Raw genomic sequence first — 8,334 nt, 5'->3', positions numbered from 1 at the left:
CCAGTTTTAGATCCCGATGCTTCACTTCAGGTGTACTGTATCGCTTGGACCGTCTTATTGACGATGAAACACAGAAATTGGACCTTCTTATTGACGATGAAACTCATAAATTACATCGGAATTAAATACAAAATGCACAATGCTGACTTAAGTACAAAAAGACTGACTCTTCTTACTGTCTATGTTTTGAACCTATCCTGTGAGACCAGTTTTAGATTCCGATGCTTCACTTCAGGTTTACTGTATCCCTTGGACCTTCTTATTGACGATAAAACACAGAAATTGCATCGAAAATAATTACTTAAGGCACAATGATGACTTACGTACATTCTATGATTTGAGCCTTTTCTGTGAGATCAGTTTTAGGTATCGATGCTTCACTTCAGGTATACTGTATCCTTTGGACTTTCAAATTGACGATGAAACACAGAAATTGCATCGGAATTAAAAAAAAAAAAGGCACAATGCCTACTTAAGTACAACTAGACTGCCTCTTCTTACTGTCTATGTTTTGAACCTGTCCTGTGAGACCAGTTTTAGATTCCGAAGCTTCGGTTCAGGTTTACTGTACCCCTTGCAACTTCTTATTGACGATGAAACACAGAAAGTGCATCGGAATTAAATGCAAAAGGCACAACGCCAATTTAAGTACATGAAGACTGACTCTTCTTACTGTCTATGTTTTGAACCATTTCTGTGAGGCCAGTTTTAGATTCCGATGCTTCACATCAGGTTTACTGTATCACTTGGACCTTCTTATTGACGACAAAACACAGTAATTGCATCGGAAATAATTACTTATGGCACAATGATGACTTAAGTACATTCTATGATTTGAGCCTTTTCTGTGAGACCAGTTTTTGGTATCGATGCTTCACTTCAGGTTTACTGTGTATCTTGGACCCTCTTATTGACGATGAAACACGTAAATTGCATCTGAATGAAATACAAAAGGCACAATGCTGACTTAAATACAAGAAGACTGACTCTTCTTACTGTCTAGGTTCTGAAAGTTTCATGTGAGACCAGTTTTAGATTCCGATGCTTCACTTCAGGTTTACTGTATCCCTTGTACCTTCTTAGTGACGATGAAACACAGAAATTGCATCGGACTTAAATACAAAATTTACAATGCCGACTTAAGTACAAGAAGACTGACTCTTCTTACTGCCTATGTTATGAACCTTTCCTGTGAGACCAGTTTTAGATTCCAATACTTCAATGCAGGCGTACTGTATCCCTTGGACCTTCTTGTCGACGATGAAACACAGAAATTGCTTCGGAATTAAATACAAAAAGCACAATGCCGACTTAAGTACAAGTAGACTGACTCTTGTTACTGTCTATGTTTTGAACCTCTCTTGTGAGACCAGTTTAAGATTCCGATGCTTAACTTCAGGTTTACTGTATCCCTTGGACCCTCTTATTGACGATGAAACACGGAAATTGCATCGGAATTAAATACAAAAGGCACAATGCCGACTTAAGTACAAGAGGACTGACTCTTCTTACATTCTATGATTTGAGCCTTTCCTGTGTGACCTGTTTTAGATATCGGTGCTTCACTTCAGTTTTACTGAATCCCTCTGACCTTCTTATTGACGGTGAAACACAGAAATTTCATCGGAATTAAATAAAAAACACAATGCCGACTTAAGTAAAAGAAGACTTACTCTTCTTACTGTCTATGTTTTGAACCTTTCCTGTGAGACCGGTATTAGATTCCGATGCTTCACTTCAGGTTTACTGTATCCCTTGGACCTTCTTATTGACGATGAGAATCAAAAATTGCATTGCAATTAAATACAAAAGGCACAATGCCGACTTAAGTACAAGGAGACTGACTCTTCATACTGTCTATGTTTTGAACTTTTCCTGTGAGACCAGTTTTGAATTCCGATGCTTCACTTCAGGTTTGCTGTATCCCTTGGACATCCTTATTTACGATGAAACACAGAAACTGCATCGGAAATAAATACAAAAGGCATAATTCCGAGTTAAGTTCAGGAAGACTGACTCTTCTTACTGTCTATGTTTTCATTCTTTCCCGTGAGACCAGTTTTAGATCCCGATGCTTCACTTCAGGTGTACTGTATCGCTTGGACCGTCTTATTGACGATGAAACACAGAAATTGGACCTTCTTATTGACGATGAAACTCATAAATTACATCGGAATTAAATACAAAATGCACAATGCTGACTTAAGTACAAAAAGACTGACTCTTCTTACTGTCTATGTTTTGAACCTATCCTGTGAGACCAGTTTTAGATTCCGATGCTTCACTTCAGGTTTACTGTATCCCTTGGACCTTCTTATTGACGATAAAACACAGAAATTGCATCGAAAATAATTACTTAAGGCACAATGATGACTTACGTACATTCTATGATTTGAGCCTTTTCTGTGAGATCAGTTTTAGGTATCGATGCTTCACTTCAGGTATACTGTATCCTTTGGACTTTCAAATTGACGATGAAACACAGAAATTGCATCGGAATTAAAAAAAAAAAAGGCACAATGCCTACTTAAGTACAACTAGACTGCCTCTTCTTACTGTCTATGTTTTGAACCTGTCCTGTGAGACCAGTTTTAGATTCCGAAGCTTCGGTTCAGGTTTACTGTACCCCTTGCAACTTCTTATTGACGATGAAACACAGAAAGTGCATCGGAATTAAATGCAAAAGGCACAACGCCAATTTAAGTACATGAAGACTGACTCTTCTTACTGTCTATGTTTTGAACCATTTCTGTGAGGCCAGTTTTAGATTCCGATGCTTCACATCAGGTTTACTGTATCACTTGGACCTTCTTATTGACGACAAAACACAGTAATTGCATCGGAAATAATTACTTAAGGCACAATGATGACTTAAGTACATTCTATGATTTGAGCCTTTTCTGTGAGACCAGTTTTTGGTATCGATGCTTCACTTCAGGTTTACTGTGTATCTTGGACCCTCTTATTGACGATGAAACACGTAAATTGCATCTGAATGAAATACAAAAGGCACAATGCTGACTTAAATACAAGAAGACTGACTCTTCTTACTGTCTAGGTTCTGAAAGTTTCATGTGAGACCAGTTTTAGATTCCGATGCTTCACTTCAGGTTTACTGTATCCCTTGTACCTTCTTATTGACGATGATACACAGAAATTGCATCGGAAAGAAATACAAAATTCACAATGCCGACTTAAGTACAAGAGGACTAACTCTTCTTACATTCTACGAATTAAGCCTTTCCTGTGAGACCAGTTTTACATATCGATGCTTCACCTCAGGTTTACTGTATCCATTGGACTTTCTTATTGACGATGAAACACAGAAATTGCATCGGAATTAAATACAAAAAACACAATGCCGACTTAAGTACAAGAAGACTGACTCTTCTTACATTCTGTGATTGGAGCCTTTCCTGTGAGACCAGTTTAGATATCGATGCTTCACCTCAGGTTGACTGTATCCCTTGGACCTTCGTATTGACGATGAAACACAGAAATTGCATCGAAATTAAATACAAAAGGCACAATGCCGACTTAAGTACCAGAAGACAGACTCTTCTTACTGTCTATGTTTTGAACCTTTCCTGTGAGACCAGTTTTAGATTCCTATAGTTTACTTCAGGTTGACTGTATCCCTAGGACCTTATCATTGACGATAAAACACAGAAATTGCATCGAAATTAAATACCAAAGGCACAAAGCCGACTTTAGTACAAGAAGACTGACTCCTCTTACTGTCAATGATTTTAACCTTTCCTGTGAGGCCAGTTTTAGATTCCGATGCTTTACTTCAGGTTTACTGTATCCCATGGACCTTCCTATTGACGATGAAACACAGAAATTGCATCAGAATTAAATACAAAATGCACAATGCCGACTTATGTGCAAGAAGGGCGACTTTTCTTACTGTCTATGTTTTGAAGCTTTCCTGTGAGACCAGTATTAGATTCCGATGCTTGACTTCAGGTGTACTGTATCCCTTGGTCCGTCTTATTGACGATGAAACACAGAAATTGGACCTTCTTATTGACGATGATACACAGAAATTGCATCGGAATTAAATACAAAATTCACAATGCCGACTTAAGTACTAGAGGACTGACTCTTCTTACATTCTGTGATTGGAGCCTTTCCTGTGAGACCAGTTTAGATATCGATGGTTCACCTCAGGTTTACTGTATCCCTTGGACCTTCTTATTAACGATGAAACATAGAAATTGCATCGAAATTAAATACAAAAGGCACACAGCCGACTTAAGTAAAGGAAGACTGACCCTTCTTACTGTCAATGATTTTAACTTTTCCTGTGAGACCAGTTTCAGATTCCGATGCTTCACTCCACGTTTACTGTATCCCTGGGACCTTCTTATTGACGATGAAACAAAGAAATTCCATCTGAATTAAAAACAAAAGGCACAATCCCGACTTAAGTACAAGAAGACTGACTCTTCTAACTGTCTATGTTTTGAACCATTCCACTGAGGCCAGTTTTAGATTCCGATGCTTCACATCAGGTTTACTGTATCCCTTGGACCTTGTTGTTGACGACGAAACATAAAACTTATTCGTAATAAAATACAAAAGGCACAATGCCGACTTAAGTACAAGAAGACTGACTCTTCTTACATTCTGTGATTGGAGCCTTTCCTGTGATACCAGTTTAGATATCGATGGTTCACCTCAGGTTTACTGTATCCATTGGACTTTCTTATTGACGATGAAACACAGAAATTGCATCGGAATTGAATACAAAAAACACAGTGCCGACCTAAGTACAAGAAGACTGACTCTTCTTACTGTCTATGTTTTGAACCTTTACTGTGAGACCAGTTTTAGATTCCGATGCTTCTCATCAGGTTTACTGTATCCCTTGGACCTTCTTATTGACGATGAAACACAGAGGATGCATCGGAGTTAAATACAAAAGGCACAATGATGATTCAAGTAAAAGAGGACTGACTCGTCTTACATTCGATGATCTGAGCCTTTCCTGAGAGACCAGGTTTAGATATCGATGCTTACTTCAGGTTTACTGCATCCCTTGTACCTTCTTATTGACGAAGAAACATAGAAATTGCATCGGAATTAAATACAACAGCCACAATGCCGACTTAATTACAAGAAGACTGACTCTTCTTACTGTGTATGTTTTGAACCTTTCCTGTGAGACCAGTTTTAGATTCCGATACTTCGCCTCAGGTTTACTGTATCCTTTGGACTTTCATATTGACGATGAAACAAAGAAATTGCATCGGAATTAAAAAAAAAAGGCACAATGCCTACTTAAGTACAACTAGACTTCCCCTTCTTACTGTCTATGTTTTGAACCTTTACTGTGAGACCAGTTTTTAAATCCGATGCTTCACATCAGGTTTACTGTATCCCTTGTACCTTCTTATTGACGATGATACACAGAAATTGCATCGGAATTCAATACAAAATTCACAAAGCCGACTTAAGTACAAGAGGACTAACTCTTCTTATATTCTACGATTTAAGCCTTTCCTGTGAGACCAGATTTACATATCGATGCTTCACCTCAGGTGTACTGTATCCCTTGGACCTTCTTATTGACGATGAAACACAGAAATTGCATCGGAATTAAATACAAAAGGCACAATGCCAATTTAAGCACATGAAGACTGACTCTTCTTACTGTCTATGTTTTGAACCATTTCTGTGAGGCCAGTTTTAGATTCCGATGCTTCACTTAAGGTTTACTGTATTCCTTGGACCTTCATATTGACGATGAAACACAGAAATTGCATCGGAATTAAATACAAAAGAGACACTGCCTACTTAAGTGCAAGAAGACTGACTCTTCTTACTGTCTATGTTTTGAACGTTTCCTGTGAGACCAGTTTTAGATTCCGATGCTTCACTTCAGGTGTACTGTATCACTTGGACCGTCATATTGACGATGAAACACAGAAATTGGACCTTCTTATTGACGATGAAACTCATAAATTGCATCGGAATTAAATACAAAATGCACAATGCTGACTTAAGTACAAAATGACTGACTCCTCTTACTGTCTATGATTTGAACCCTTCCTGTGAGACCAGTTTTAGATTCCGATGCTTCACTTCAGGTTTACTGTATACCTTGGAACTTCTTATTGACGATAAAACACAGAAATTGCATCGGAAATAAATACTTAAGGCACAATGATGACTTAAGTACATTCTATGATTTGAGCCTTTACTGTGGGACCAGTTTTAGATTCCGATGCTTCACTTCAGGTTTACAGTGTATCTTGGACCCTCTTATTGACGATGAAACACATAAATTGCATCGGAATGAAATACAAAAGGCACAATGCTGACTTAAGTACAAGAAGACTGACTCTTCTTACTGTCTAGGATCTGAACGTTTCATGTGAGACCAGTTTTAGATTCCGATGCTTCACTTCAGGTTTACAGTGTATCTTGGACCCTCTTATTGACGATGAAACACATAAATTGCATCGAAATTAAATAAAAAAGGCACAATGCCGACTTAAGTACCAGAAGACAGACTCTTCTTACTGTCTATGTTTTGAACCTTTCCTGTGAGACCAGTTTTAGATTCCCATACTTTACTTCAGGTTGACCATATCCCTAGGACCTTATCATTGACGATGAAACTCAGAAATAGCATCGAAATTAAATACAAAAGGCACAAAGCCGACTTAAGTACAAGAAGACTGACTCTTCTTACTGTCAATGATTTTAACCTTTCCTGTGAGACCAGTTTTAGATTCCGATGCTTCACTTCAGGTTTACTGTATCCCTTGGACCTTACTATTGACGATGAAACACAGAAATTGCATCGGAATTAAATACAAAAGGCACAATGCCGACTTAAGTGCCAGAAGACAGACTCTTCTTACTGTCTAGGTTTTGTACCATTCCTGTGAGACCAGCTTTAGATTAAGATGCTTCGCTTGAGATTTACTGTATCCTTGGAACTTTCTTATTGACGATGATACACAGAAATTGCATCGGAATTTAATACAAAAATCACAATGCCGACTTACGTACAAGAAGACTGACTCTTCTTACATTCTGTGATTGGAGCCTTTCCTGTGAGACCAGTTTAGATATCGATGCTTCACCACATTTTTACTGTATCCCTTGGACCTTCTAATTGACGATGAAACACAGGAACTGCATCTGAATTAAATACTAAAGGCACAATGCCGACATAAGTACAAGAAGAGCGACTCTTCTTACTGCCTATCTTTTGAACCATTCCTGTGAGATCAGTTTTAGTTTCCGATGCATCAGTTCAGGTTTACTGTATCCCTTGGACCTTCTTATTGACGATGAAACACAGACATTGCATCGGAATTAAATACATAAGGTACAATGCCGACTTAAGTACCAGAAGAGAGACTCTTCTTACTGTCTATGCTTTGAACCTTTCCTGTGAGACCAGATTTAGATTCCGATGCTACACTTCAAGGTTATTATATCCCTTTGATCATCTTATTGACGATGAAACTCATAAATTACATCGGAATTAAATACAAAATGCACAATGCTGACTTAAGTACAAAAAGACTGACTCTTCTTACTGTCTATTTTTTGAACCTATCCTGTGAGACCAGTTTTAGATTCCGATGCTTCACTTCAGGTTTACTGTATCCCTTGGACCTTCTTATTGACGATAAAACACAGAAATTGCTTCGAAAATAATTACTTAAGGCACAATGATGACTTAAGTACATTCTACGATTTGAGCCTTTTCTGTGAGATCAGTTTTAGGTATCGATGCTTCACTCTAGGTATACTGTATCCTTTGGACTTTCAAATTGACGATGAAACACAGAAATTGCATCGGAATTAAAAAAAAAGGCACAATGCCTACTTAAGTACAACTAGACTGCCTCTTCTTACTGTCTATGTTTTGAACCTGTCCTGTGAGACCAGTTTTAGATTCCGAAGCTTCGGTTCAGGTTTACTGTACCCCTTGCAACTTCTTATTGACGATGAAACACAGAAAGTGCATCGGAATTAAATGCAAAAGGCACAACGCCAATTTAAGTACATGAAGACTGACTCTTCTTACTGTCTATGTTTTGAACCATTTCTGTGAGGCCAGTTTTAGATTCCGATGCTTCACATCAGGTTTACTGTATCACTTGGACCTTCTTATTGACGACAAAACACAGTAATTGCATCGGAAATAATTACTTAAGGCACAATGATGACTTAAAAAAATTCTATGATTTGAGCCTTTTCTGTGAGACCAGTTTTTGGTATCGATGCTTCACTTCAGGTTTACTGTGTATCTTGGACCCTCTTATTGACGATGAAACACGTAAATTGCATCTGAATGAAATACAA

This window comes from Schistocerca serialis, unplaced genomic scaffold, assembly GCF_023864345.2.
Source record: "Schistocerca serialis cubense isolate TAMUIC-IGC-003099 unplaced genomic scaffold, iqSchSeri2.2 HiC_scaffold_1362, whole genome shotgun sequence".
Taxonomy (NCBI): Eukaryota; Metazoa; Arthropoda; class Insecta; order Orthoptera; family Acrididae; genus Schistocerca; species Schistocerca serialis.
The sequence above is the reverse complement of the archived record's forward strand: the minus strand, read 5'-3'. Positions refer to the sequence as shown.